Source organism: Perca flavescens, chromosome 16, assembly GCF_004354835.1.
Source record: "Perca flavescens isolate YP-PL-M2 chromosome 16, PFLA_1.0, whole genome shotgun sequence".
Taxonomy (NCBI): domain Eukaryota; kingdom Metazoa; phylum Chordata; class Actinopteri; order Perciformes; family Percidae; genus Perca; species Perca flavescens.
The window spans coordinates 15850521-15864531 of NC_041346.1; the positions used below are offsets into that span (position 1 = coordinate 15850521).

The 14011-nt window shown below is 39.8% G+C and overlaps 1 protein-coding gene across 1 annotated transcript in view; it reads left to right on the forward strand.

The window, feature by feature from the left end:
- Positions 1–13505: 13505 nt before the first annotated feature.
- strbp (spermatid perinuclear RNA binding protein) overlaps positions 13506–14011 on the forward strand; it is a 78568-nt gene continuing 78062 nt past the window's right edge. The window contains exon 1 of the mRNA XM_028601042.1: positions 13506–13698. The gene's annotated coding sequence lies outside the window, so the exon portion shown is untranslated. The remainder of the gene's footprint in view (positions 13699–14011) is intronic.

Here is a 14011-nt window from a genome sequence, read left to right on the forward strand (position 1 = left end):
CCATAAAATCCATAAGCACAGTTGGAACAAGTTTTGTTAACAATGGTTCAGTTCCAGTTCAAGTTTAATTCTACAATTACACCTGTGCCTTTCCTGCTATGTCAAGTCTTCTGTGAAAAAGGTTTATTGAAATATGCATTATGCATTAAAATTAGGTGGATCATGGCCAGGTTTTATGATTTCAAATGTGTGATAAATGGATGAAAAATAATTGTTTTTGTGTTTCTCAGTGGGAGACAACCTACAATAAAGTTTCAGCCCTGTTTAGTCATGTAAAGTTTGCCTACTTAGACAAACATTTTACAGAGTACTTAAAATGTATTTCTAACCTGTGTTTGTCTGTGTGCTATAAAGACATGCCAATCAATCTGGGATTTATAACAACTTCTAAGTCTTCTGCGTTTTTAATGATGGTGCCACTGCAATAGTTGTGTTTTATGTTCTACTCAGAAGCACATAATGCAATAACTTACAAAATATTACCATATTACAGACTTTAAGCACTTATTGTAATGAATATGTAAAAAGTACATGAATCAAGTTGAACAGTTTTTCTTCTTCCTGCAGCACTGTGTATAGAAATGTTCTAAAACTACAGCACTGTATGGACAAAGTTAAACTAATTGATCCATTGGTTGATCTCAAAATGTACTAAACAGCCAACATTAGCTGCCTCAGGCTTTTGCCCAGCGCTCAGTATTGAGCTGTTAATTCCATACCAACACTACGGTATTTGATGGATTTCTTTCACTGTGCCCTACATAATAAATACCCCACAGTTTAAATCTGTTGAATCAGCCTGACAACAACAGAGGTCAGGAGAAGCTCAGGTGCAGGTCACAGTTAGATTGCTTGGATCATTTGTCTACAGAAGGGTGATCTCACCCTGACCACACGTTCCGAGGAAAGCTCACCCTTTGCATTGGCTCTCAACCCAATTAGTGTGAGTGCATTGATTTAAGTCAATTATGTGTGCTGTTCCATAGTGACCAGCCACTCCTTGGGGCTGAAAATCAATAAACATGATTATTGATTACATATGTATAATGAGTATGGATTCAATTGTGGTTCTCAGCAGGTGTTACATCCCTTCTATGTTTATCCATATTATTTATGATGCTTATATTTTTATTCCTAGGTTTCCAGCAGCATTTTATAGCTAAGGTATCAAAAGTATACATTTGAAAAGAAAATAAGACATTAACCTTCAGAGCTGAAGAGACAATTTGTGTTTGTTTTCCTTTTAAACTAATGTGCTACAGGTCAGAACAAACTAATCACCATTGTCTTTGATGTTGGATATACTTTGAATAGTGTCTCTCCCTCTCTCCGTCCTTCTCTCTCTCTCTCTCTCTCTCTCTCTCTCTCTCTCTCTCTCTCTCTCTCTCTCACACACACACACACACACACACACACACACACACACTCACTAAATAGTTAGAGGAACAGGTGGTTGGGCTTTTATTGCTTTACTGAAAACTCTATAAATAACTTTAACTGCTTTGTTACAGTAATTATTATCAACATCATTGTTTTCCACAAAAGGAAACGCACGTACGTATTTTATTAGACTATTTACCAAAAAGTACAACATCTTACTGTAAGCAAAACATACAATAAGAAAGAACTAAAGTGGCTCTTTGCTCTGCTGCTCATGTTTGATTTTCTTATGAATAACTATATTTAATAAGGTGCAGAAATGATCCCACTTACATCGACATAGCCCCTACTCTCCTGAACTGTGGTCTTTGTGTGTTTTGTTTCACTTGAGCACTTGTCCCCCTGTAAATGCCTGAGCACAAACAATGCTGCTTAGCATGACAGAAATTCCAAAACATCTTGACCTCATTGCTCGGATGTTCTTTTCTTCGGCTGAGCAACAACTGTCAGCTCAAGTACCACAGCATTGTTGACAAATAACTGCTCATCCTCTGTGTGTGTGTGTGTGTGTGTGTGTGTGTGTGTGTGTGTGTGTGTGTGTGTGTGTGTGTGTGTGTGTGTGTGCTCAGAAATCAGATCTCATTGTCTAAATTTACAGAAACCCAGAGACCACACAGAAAGAAGTTCACAGCTGTACGTCAGGGGTCTTACTTACATGATTCTTGAATTTCATCTTTTACATACTTTGTAAAATGCTGAGATAGTGATCATGGTAAACATTATACCTGCTAAACATCAGCATCTTAGCAATGTCATTGTGAGCATGTTAGCATTAGGCTCAAAGCACCACCTCACAGCCTCACAGGGTGCTAGCATGCTGTTAGAATGTTGATTTCTTAAGTTGTATTTTATATTGCCTATTCTTTTATCACTAGCCTATATTGATATTGATAAAATACCTTATTATATGGCACTTGGCCTAGTTAACAAGAGCAAGCAAAACAAACACACATATTTACCTTTAGTGTCTTTTAGTCATTTTATATCTTTTAGGGTAAATGCACTTCATTCTGCTACATTCTGTTGCATGCAGGACTTCATGACTATGCAGTCCCTATTGTTTTGAAATTCTACTGGGAGGAAGAACAGGAGAAGGAGAGGAAACAGAGTCACAAGAGAGGTGAGTTTGAGACTGAGAAAGGACGGAATAATGAGAAAAGTATTGCCGTAGAGATCAAAAATATTAAGGGGTTATAAAAAGATAAGGAGCACATATCTGTGGGAAAGGAATCTTTGCCCTAAACCCCAATGAAGAAATGAGAAATAAATGAATGTAAAAGTTGAAAAAAGAAAGCAGATGAGAGGAGGTGTGGAAAAAAGAAGAAGATTGAAAGCCTGACAGCAAGAGAGAGACAGAAATGTGGAGGTGACAGATTTCTGAGGGTCTGGGAAAAAATCCTTAGCAGGTGTAAATGTAGTCTCAGCCTGCAGGTCAGAGGAAGACATCTCAACCCCCCACACACACACACACACACACACACACACACTTACTTGCACATCATTTACAACAAAGACATAATGTTTGTTTCTCGCAAGCTGTCTTGATTTGCCTTTTCTCTTTCTTCTTACCCTCTCAGAGAAAACAAACACACATGTATGTATTAAACCATCTGAGATAGATTTTAAAACATGACTACACACACTTTCTGTTCATTTTTCTCTCCTTCCTGTTTTTTGCTAATTAAAAAACGCAATCTCAAATGATTTGGTAGTGTCCCTTTCTTCCCATGACATCACACACCCGCACACTGTTGATGATCACTGATTGCAGCTCAAAGAAGACTACATTTGCATCTATTGATTCAGTTTGGCTTACCAAGAATGGAAACATGAGGGGAATTCAAATAAAGAAGAACATATTGCTGGTCTTCATTGTGGCAAAATAGTTAGTAAGACTTGAAAGATGCTCTATTTCTTTAGATCAAAGAAACAAAGACTAAGACTATATTTGAACATGCATTCATGTTAAAGTAATGAGAAGATTTTAAGGAAACAATCTTTTTAAGTGGAGTTCTTTAAAGATGTATACCTGTGTGTGTCTTAAACAGACAGATTGTGTGTGTCCGCAGTGTAGGCTACTTGCAAGCGATTTCAGCCGCCAAAACCATTGAAAGACTGTTGAGGCCAAATCAAATTTGAAAAATACCTGCTATTTTTTTTCCTGTTCTTGTCATGGAACTCCATAAAAGCAGTGTCATGATAACAGTAATCAGAAAGAAACAGAAAGTGGGAAGGCAGAAATGATGGCTGTGATGAAGAGTGTCATAAACAGTTTTGTGGGTGTGTGAGATGTGAAGAAAGGCAACAAACTTTACGAGATTACATTTTCTACAAAATGAAATTCTTAAGGAGAAGCGTGTGCACACTGCGGAGTCCCAGATCCAATGTGGACTTATGAAAGCTTTCCCTTTTGCCTCAAACAAATGTGTTTCCTCAATCTTCTTTCAGCTTTTTCTCCTCTTCCTCTCTTCTTTTTAATTCACTGTTTCTAAACCAGATATACCCATCACTTTACATGTCTCTTTTGTAAAGCCGAGCTAATGATGGGAATGGTTGGACACATATAGACTTGAATAAAAACTGCATCCCTGTAATCATTAATTCAATTTAAAACTTTCATTCAAAGCAGCTTTTGCACAATATCACATATCCAGATAGTTTTGTGGAAGCTTTTCTGTTAAATTGAAAGATAAAACTGTCAAATATAAATCTATAAGGAGAGCTTTAACTATAATAAATGACGTCCCCACCAGAAATGAAATTCTTTTATCAGTGACAGGATAATGAAAAGTATTAAGAACATGTCTGTGGTTTTTGTGTGTTTGTGCACACACACAATCCCACGTGAATAAAGTATATCCAAGAGAAGCGTACAAAAAAATATAGATATTTTGGTTCATGATTTTAGTTGAACATTTGCATGTGTGTACCTTTAAATTCTAATTGGGCCACCCATTCATCTACAGATATGCGGACACATCTTCTCCCTGGGCTGCGTGTTAAGGAGGAGTAGACAGCTGCCTCTCTAAAACTGAACTGTAATTAACACCTTTAAACCCAACATGCCAGACTCATGAATAAAAGAAGCAGATTAAGAGCCTGGGACACACTAAGAGTGGATAAGCTCATAAGATGTAAATATCCTGCGCTCATTTTCATCATAGAATTCAGCGCCGGAACCATCATTAGGAAACTAGAGGGCAGAAATGTATGCAAATTTAGAGTGAGAGTGAGAGTAAGAGAGGGAATTATAAACAGGGACGTGTCAATCACACATAACTCCTGTGGATCTGAGTCCAAGGGATAATCTTGCTCTCAATACTCTACTCTGAAATGCACACCCATGTGCACACACACACACAATTAACAAAATACCTAGCTTGAATCAACAGTAAGACCACTAAGCTTAAGAATATTAATAATGGTAATGTATTATTTTTGCACTTACATATGATTGCTGTGTAAATGTAGTTACTCTATTTATATAGTGTTGTATGGAGGTAAAGTGCTATTTTTTATATATTGGTACACAGTTACTACCATGATAGTAGACTACCATGTACTGAGAAAACATACCATGGTACTGTACCGTTAAAAATTGTAACCATATTACCATTGCATTCTTAGCATACACCACATGGCTTCATGCTGATTTTAATTGATTTCAAGACTGGAACACTTTCATTTTTGAAGCATTTGAAGGATTGTTCTGCCACAATCAACACACTGCTGCTTCACATATTCTGCTCAACGTGGCTCTTTATGTTCTGAAAAAAACATATTTGTATTATACTGAATGAATGTGGAAACACACATGGTCATCATTTGTTAAGGAAATATCTTCCATACGACAGGACAGGGATACCTATAATGCAATACATAGCAGAATTTGAGTAGTTTTGCCCATAAAGTATATTATATTGTGACTCAGATGTGACCTGGCATTTTTCATTTAGCTTTATTGGAAGATCCAAGTATGTTACTGTTATATTATATACTGTTATATACTGCATATGATGACACAGGTACTGGCAGAATTATAGTAATCCCTGCCAAAAGCCACATTGTTGGACTTGAAGAGTCAAGGAATTACTTCCAGTATGGAATCAACAGTGTTTTTTAAAGTAATGAATTGTGATTATTTTGTGAACAGGTTGATTAGCTGAATATGAACCTTGCTGAAACATAAGAACTAATGTTGTAGCTAACCCTTACACTAACCCAATAGAGGGACAGGGTCCCTAAAGTTATGTTCTATATTAGAAGTGTTTACATGGGGTAGGCTTGTGCTTGATTCTAGTGACTGAAACTACATAAAAATGTACCTGTTTGGTGTGGTGACAAAGAGTGAGACTGACTTTGTCCCTACACTTCGAAAACCAGCAATCTGGAATATTGTTTGTTATTTTCTCCATTCAGCCTGATCTAATCTGAGGTCGGTTATTGCTCAACAGATAGAAGGATTTAGGCAGATGCTCGCTGTCTCTCTTACCAGCAAGCACAGACAAAACAGATGCAAGATTTTTTGTCACGTTATATGTCATTATGAATGGGATGTATTCACAATTCTGATCGTGATATCTAGTATCAGGTAATAATCTCTTTCCCAACACCTGCTCCTTAAAAGACTTATTGCAGTAGTACCACAGCGGCTCTATATTCATTACCAACCTCTAGTTTGGATACGGGAGCCTCTCTGTATATGTCTCTCTCTCTTCCCTGGTGGCTCCTCCCTGGTTTCTGCTGCTTTTGAAGTGCTACAGCAGAAACATAGATGCAGAGGTCTGGAGTGAATCTCAAGAGATGGAGAGGAAGGATTTTAATGGAAGGATGTAAAGATGGGGGAAGATGAAAGTACTGCGATCTTACGTAGGATGGGGAAGGAAGGAACAGGCAGGTGGTTGACAAATAATGATTGAGCATGTGGAGTAGAGGTTGAACAGGCTGGATTGATGTCCCTCGCTAATGTAAAGTAACCAATATTTGTCAAGGTCGAGATCAGAGCTGTCCTGTGGTTCGGCCTGCTCTCTTTTGTGTATTTCTGCCTCTCTGGCTTACTTTATCTGTTTATTTCTCTTCTCCCTATGTTACAATCTCACAGCTCGTATTGAAGTGTTGAGTCACTGTACGTACATTTGACGGGATGCCAGTGGTGGAAGAAGTATTCAGGTCCTTTACTTAGGTAAAAGTACTAATACCTCACTGTAAAAAATACATAAAATAAGTAAAAGTCCTGCATTGAAAATGTTGCTTCAGTAAAGGTATGTAAGTATAATCAGGAAAATGTACTTAAAGTACATTAAGTACTCAATGCAGAAAAATACTCACATTTTAGAAACTGAAAATGATCAAAACAGTTCCGTCAATCAACTAAGTGTTTAATCGGCTAATCATTTCAGCTGTACTTGTAGGCCTGTATATTATTGGTTAGTTTAATTTATAATAAAACATTGTATTTTACAAACTACAAACTGCATGTTTTTTGTGTGCAAAAATCTTAATTTGTAAAGTAAACTAGTACCTAAAGCTGGCAGATTAATGTAATGGAATAAAAAAGTACAATATTTCTCTCTGAAATGTACTGGAGTAAAAGTGAAAAAGTAGCATAAAAAGAAAAGACTCAAGTAAAGTACAAGTACCTCAAATTTGTACTTAAGTACAGCACTTGAGTAAATGTACTTAGTTACATTCCACAACTGCGGGATGCCATATAAGCAGCACTTTGCGCAGCCAAACTAAGACACCTGAGGTTAGCTCACACTGGCCTCACTGATACAACAGTGAGTTGCTGGTTTCACTGCTTTGCATCATTTATCCAACGTCAAAGTCTGTTCTCTCAGCTTCTGTGTCTTTCCACTTACAAAGTCTCCTCTGGGCCTTTGTGTTTAGGCAAGGGTGCATGTACAGGTGTATATTCATGCAACTGTGAGTGTATCGACGTATCACACTGGTGCAGTGACAAGAACACAAGGCAGACAGAATTTGTACTTTCACTTACTGATTGACACGGTCCCTTTACAACAAAAATGACACTTTGTGCACATTTAAAGAAGAGCAAAATGATTACGAGCATTGGAGATTTTTGGTATGTGAAGAACTTTATTTTCAAAGCAAAATGTACAAAATGCTCAACGGAACACCAGATGAGGAGATAAATATTAATAATAAAAAACATTTAAAACAGAAAGCAGGTGTGATGAAATGAACGGATATGAAAATACCAACTTTCCATAAAAAAGCCAAAGTAAGAGCTGCTTTATTAAGGTTTTGGGGAGTGATTTAAAAGAAAAGACTGAAGAGGCTAGCCTGATTTTCTCAATCACCTTTTTCCACAGCATTGACGTTCTTACTGTGAAAGCCTGATTGCATGTCTGTATTTTGAAACAACTGTAACGTGACCATGTCCAACACAGTCAACATGTTGTTCAAGACACTTGCCCGCAAGAGTGTGTTTTGTATGTTAACGAGTTTAGGTCTAAGAAAAGAGACTTTTGGGTTGCTGGCTTGAACACCTGCTCTTGTGTTATATACATTGTGTTGTTTTGGTGAGCAGGTCTGACGATCCTGGAGTATGAGGGCCAACAAAACTCTTTTAATGGGTGTGTATGTCATGCTGTCACCACCATTACAGAGAGACGGAGATCGAGTCTGACAGCCAAAGGCTTGAGCTTCACACAAGTGTGTGTGTGTGTGTGTGTGTGTGTGTGTGTGTGTGTGTGTGTGTGTGTGTGTGTGTGTGTGTGTGTGTGTGTGTGTGTGTGTGTTGGTTACTTGCTTGAGGTTTTGGATGGGGGGCAAAAGTGTGTTCTCACCTTACCATCACCTGTCACTGACAACAGATGTTTACATGACAGGATAATTTACCCACCAACCACATTGTGTGTGTGTGTGTGTGTGTGTGTGTGTGTGTGTGTGTGTGTGTGTGTGTGTGTGTGTGTGTTTGTGTGTGTGTGATGGAAGTGACTGAGAGTTATTGATCCAAAGCCGAGATATGAAGCAACTCTTCTAAAGCACATACATGCTCTCAAAGCAAACCCATCTTCTTCGCACAATACAAGCATTGTGGAGGTGTCATGTCATCATCTGCTCATTCCATGTGATCCTAATTTGACAACTCTTGTCATCACCTTTCATGAAACAGAAAATGACATTAGAAAAGGATGTCCTTGTTCAAAAAGCCACTCCAAAACACCTTTTTCCATTGACTGCTGTAATGAAGTTTCACAGTGTTGGCAGAGGAGAATTTCCCCCCAGTCCATAGTCAACCAGTGTTGCATTTAAAGCTCCCGTCTCATCCATCATCACACTCCAACAATAGAGATGTCGTCCACTCCCTAGACAGCTGCCCAGTCACAACCCCCTGAAAGTGTGTGTCTGTGTGTGTGTGTGTGTGTGTGTGTGTGTGTGTGTATGTGTCTGTGCATATGTATGTTTATGTATGTTTAATATATGCAAGCATGAGTGAGTTTGTCTGTGTATAATGAACCTCTAACATTACAATAAGATTGTATTTAAAAATGATACTCTTATGTTTTTGCAAATGTGGCTGACAAAGACTCCAAATCACCGGTTAGACACCAGTATTGTATTGTGTTGAATGACATTCATTTGAAGATACGTAAACAGATTGATTATTCCATTGTTGACAGTGACATGGCATCTCCTCCATAATAAATTGAGGGAACTTTTTAATTATAAAAAGAAATTAGAACTGTGGTCTGCATAATCACGAGTGCTAATAAGCAAGGAGGAAAAAATGAAAGAAACAGAACTTGATGAATAAAACCCAGTTGATAGAAAGTACAAAGGGCTGTGGAGTGGGAAAGTCAGATTAGTATTTTGATGAAATTTTTCCTGGCAACCCTGGCCGCCTGCCTGACCACAGCCAGGGCAGCCTGTGTGCATCCATGTGTGTGAGTCCACCTCGCTCTTATGCTCATGCCACGCTGGCACCACCATCTGCTGCCCGTCGAAGTTCTGTCCGGCCTAGCAAGACTCCTCAAACACACACACACACACACACACTCCCTACGTCCTACTTGTGGTCAGACAGCCAGGTGGCATCACACCAATTGACCAACAGTTGTTACACACACGCTGTGACCTACGGTACACTGTGGTCCACCAACAGAAAGTCCCTCTCAATCCTTCTGCTGGTGTGCACGTAGGCCTGATTAACACGCAGAAAGAGTGTTTGTCTGTCCTTCTGTCTGTTTCTCCCTATGCCATTTGGCCTGTTACTCTGCCTTGGATTGAAAACATAGGAGCTCTTCCTCACAGCCACCACCCAGTGTTTATGTGTGTGTGTGTGTGCTGTGTGTGTTTTAGAAGACAACTCTGAAAAAGAACTCCTTAGAGGGGTGTCAGATGGCAGGCGTTTGTGTTGGTGAGTGGAGGGGGGATGGAGAGATGATGGGGGCGGATGAAGGAAGGTATAGAAGGAAACAAGAGGAGGGGGGGATTGCTCTGTTCTCTGCTCTTCAGCTTTTGTTCTCCTAGATAATAACTCTCCACCCCCCTGACTCCAAAAACCAAGGGAACCCCTCCAGTCTGGAATAAGGAGTTACATTCAGGCTTTTACTGTGGTTATGACAACTGGTTATATATGGGCTCACAAGATGATTCACTGTATGTTTTCGACAGTTTGTGCTGCAACTGTGTCAGATTTCTCATAGTTAATTATGAATGCCCTGCATTGCCCTAAAAAACCTAACATGCTTTTAATTTGGGCCAAAACTGAGTAGGGGGAAAACATAGAGACATATCACTGCCAACAGCCTGCAGGCCATGTGAGTGTCTTGGCCTAATCTACCAGGACCAGTGAAGAAGACTGAAATCAGAGAAGAGAAAAGAAGATATTACAAATTGTAGAGATTTTGACTTCCCTTGTTACACTAAGAGCACCACATTTAGGAGAGTTACAATGCAGGTAGTGACATAATAATCACAATCTACCTAATTCTTTTCAACACTCAATGCAAACATTTTGGGGGAAAGTGAGAGGAAGTCAAAGGCATTGGATGTTACAGTAAAAACACAGTTTTATTTGCTGTGACCTGGTTGAGTAGAGCAGCATCTGCAACCCACATGAAATCTAAAAATACTCCCGCACCATTGACTGCTACTATGCCGTGCCCTCAGTAGGTAGATGAATAACTTCATGTGTATAGTATGCTTGTGTGCGTGTGGTAAAGTGGGAATGCAGTACAGGCTATATTCTGAGGTTTGCCACTGCCTTGGTTACAAGCCTCAATCTTAAAACCTCTTTGTAAATATGTGTGTGTGTGTGTGTGTGTGTTACTCTAAGTAAATGAGGCACAAATTACTGTAAATCCAGTACATTAATAGCATATGACTGCTTGCAGCTTTAATAGGGGTGTGCTAGTAATATATATGTGGTACAGAAATGAATGGTGTTTTGACATAAATACAAGAAAATAAAAAATGGTAAAAGTTAACACACATGAATAAAAAAGTGTGTTATTGTATGGAAAATTAACTTATAGTAAGATTTGTGTGAGACCGGTGCAATGTGTCGGTGCAGTGTAATTTGTGTTAGATTCTGCTTGCTACTGTATGTTATTATGCTTATGGGTTTGTAAATGTGAATATATCAGTAGTCTGTTGGTAGATTGACAGATGTGTGACAGATATTACTTATGCAGTAAAAACTGGCTTTATCATTGATATGATATACAGTAGCAGAAGCACTCGAGCCCTAACTAGAGTGTTCACAGAGCCAATTTTAATGGTTTTAAAGGTCCCATGGCATGAATTTAGCATTAATATGAGTTCCCCCAGCCAGCCTATGGTCCCCCAGTGGCTAGAAATGGCAATAGGTGTAAACCGAGCCTTGGGTATCCTGCTTTGCCTTTGAGAAAATGAAAGCTCAGATGGGCCGATCTGGAATCTTGCTGGAATCTGGAATCTTGCTCCTTATAAGGTGTGCATCCTGCCTCTTTATGAGGTTATAAAAGAGAGAGACATCATGGCTTGCAAATAAGCAAAGTGACAGTTGGTCAAGGCCACACCCTCACCCTCCACCTTGCCCCCCCTCCTCAATAACATTTAAAGCTACAGACACAGAAATGGCACATACTAAAGCTCATTGTGGGACAGGCTCGTGGCTGTAATTCTGCAAGGCTGAATTTCGGGAAAGAGACTTCAGATACAGTATTAGGGGACCACTGAGGCCTATATAAAAGCCTCCAGAAAGCAGCATGTCGTAGGACCTTTAAAATATTTAATTTGCTACGATTCTTAGTTTGCTGATTAAGCTTTATTTATTCAGAAAGTCTCATTGAGATTATTTCCAAAACGCATTGATTTGATATTCACCTGAGAGCTGCAAAAAAAGTAAGCTATACAGAAATGGTAAGAAAAATCTATTAATTTATGCAATGACATTTAGTCTATCTTTATGTGTAATAAGTATAGTCCCTTTCATTCTTAATAAATGCTAGCCTACTCAAGATTGATTTGTAGTATTACTCAAAACAGTTCAATGTTACTAGAACAACCATTTAGTAGCTTTCTTTACAGTTAGCCTAGTCTGAGTCATCTGATTTTATTTACTGAATTTTTGTTTAAAAAAAATGAAATCTCCCAATTGTCATACATCATTAGTGAACTTATATAGGCTAGTTTTCTTTATCTGACACACACACACACACACACACACACACACACACACACAATCTGTTTTCTTCTGTCTTTCTCTCCCCCTGCAACGTTATTGTAGGCTACCGTTCACCGTACAGGTGCGAGCGAGCGGCGTCTCGAGCCGCTCCGCCAATTAGGAGCACTGAGCGTGACCACGTGAACAAATCCCGTTGCCTAAATTTCCGTTCGGCGGCGAACAGCTTGGAGTGAGCGGTAGCGCTGAAAGCCACACTGAGTGGGAAGTAATAACGGCAGGCTGATACGGGAGCGGTGCAGGTAAATTGCTTCCCCCCCCACTGCTATTATAGCCTAGGCTATCTGTGTGCCTTCATCCCCTCTCACCAGCTCTGTTGGGTTAGTATGCGGTTCAGATGCGAGGCTCTGGGACAACATGTCATGGATTAAATTGTCGTCGCTGGTTTTCATCCGATCCTCGGACAGGACAAACAGCATCATCGGCTGGTTGCTCTGCACCGTCTGCGCATTGAATCTCAGCCTTCCCGCTCCTCCCTCCCACCTTCTCTCTCCCTTTCTAACCCCCTTGTCTCTCGCAGGCACACGAGGCTATTGATAGTTGACAGAAGCCTTGTAATCCCTGACTGATCTGGCTGGCCGGCCACAGCCATTTGCGAAACAAGAATGTTGATTGAACTTTATTTTGCTTGGAGATTTGTTTAAATTGGAAACGCCCGCAGATTGACGCCGCGTGCAAGGGGGAGTTAAATGCTTCTTTCGGTTCTGCATGCAACCAGGCAAGCTTTTATTGCTGAATTATTTATAAGACTGTCTGAGAGTAGCCTAATGCTTCTTGGATGGAGAGGGAGTCAAGATATTCCGGAAGATATATCGGGATATCTCCCCATTTCTACTTCTAAATGTAGCCTATACTTGCATGTTTTTGTTCAGTTTATGCTATAGGATAATGAAATCCGTTTGTGTTTCTTTTTTATTGTTTTAGCAAAAAAATCAAATTATACATTGACAGGATTAGGCGGAAAATCAATTAGCCGACCAACAGAAAATTGAATCAAGCATACAAGACTACATTTCAGCTTTTGAGAACTTGCTGATTTTCTCTGACTTGTATTCCTGTAAATTGAATAGCCTATATTTAAGTTTTGGACTGTTGGTGCACCATGTGAATAACATCCTTTTCTACAGTCCTGGTAGTGTTGTCTACAGATCTGCGGTTGTTTATTTCAGTGTCATTTTCTGTTCGTCCCCAGTGCTTCCTTAGAAAAATAAATAAATAAATAAATGCAGCGCATTTGCCCTGCTATGTTTCTGCCTTTTACAGCCCTACTCCACCGGAATGAATCAACCCCGCCCGCGCTTGCGCACACCCACCACCATTCATCTCTAGGGATCTCGCCCCCCCCACCTTCTCTTGTCTCGTGCGAGAGGAGAAACCAGCAGGCGGCTCCGGGCTCGCGCTCGCTTCCCCGGTTGTCAAGGCAGTCTGACTTCTCCTCGTTGCGGCTGGACGGTGACAGCTCAGCTCGGCCCTCTCATTTCTCGGATTGTGCTCAAATTTTTGCCTCTTTGGAATTCTATATTTTGGCAGAAGTGACGGACTATCCTCAGCTTGCTAACACAGTGAGTTGGTTGATATTATCTTTCTAGCTTTGTCCCCCCCGCGTATTTTATGAGGACATGCATGCTTAACGCTGTCACCCCAAGAGAGAAAAATCTACTGGCAGGAGTTTTGGATAATTTGTTTTTATCTCTCGCGTGCTTGGTCGATAGAGGTTTGGAAGTTAAACTACTTTTTGCATTTTGTTATTGTTTCGTTATCTGCTTATAACCGTCCTTGCCTTCGCTTTTGTGAGCGGAAAAAAAGAGGAACGTGATGAAACGTTAACTTTCCTGATGTTGTGGGTCTACACTGTTTTCTGTCAGTGTTTGCGGA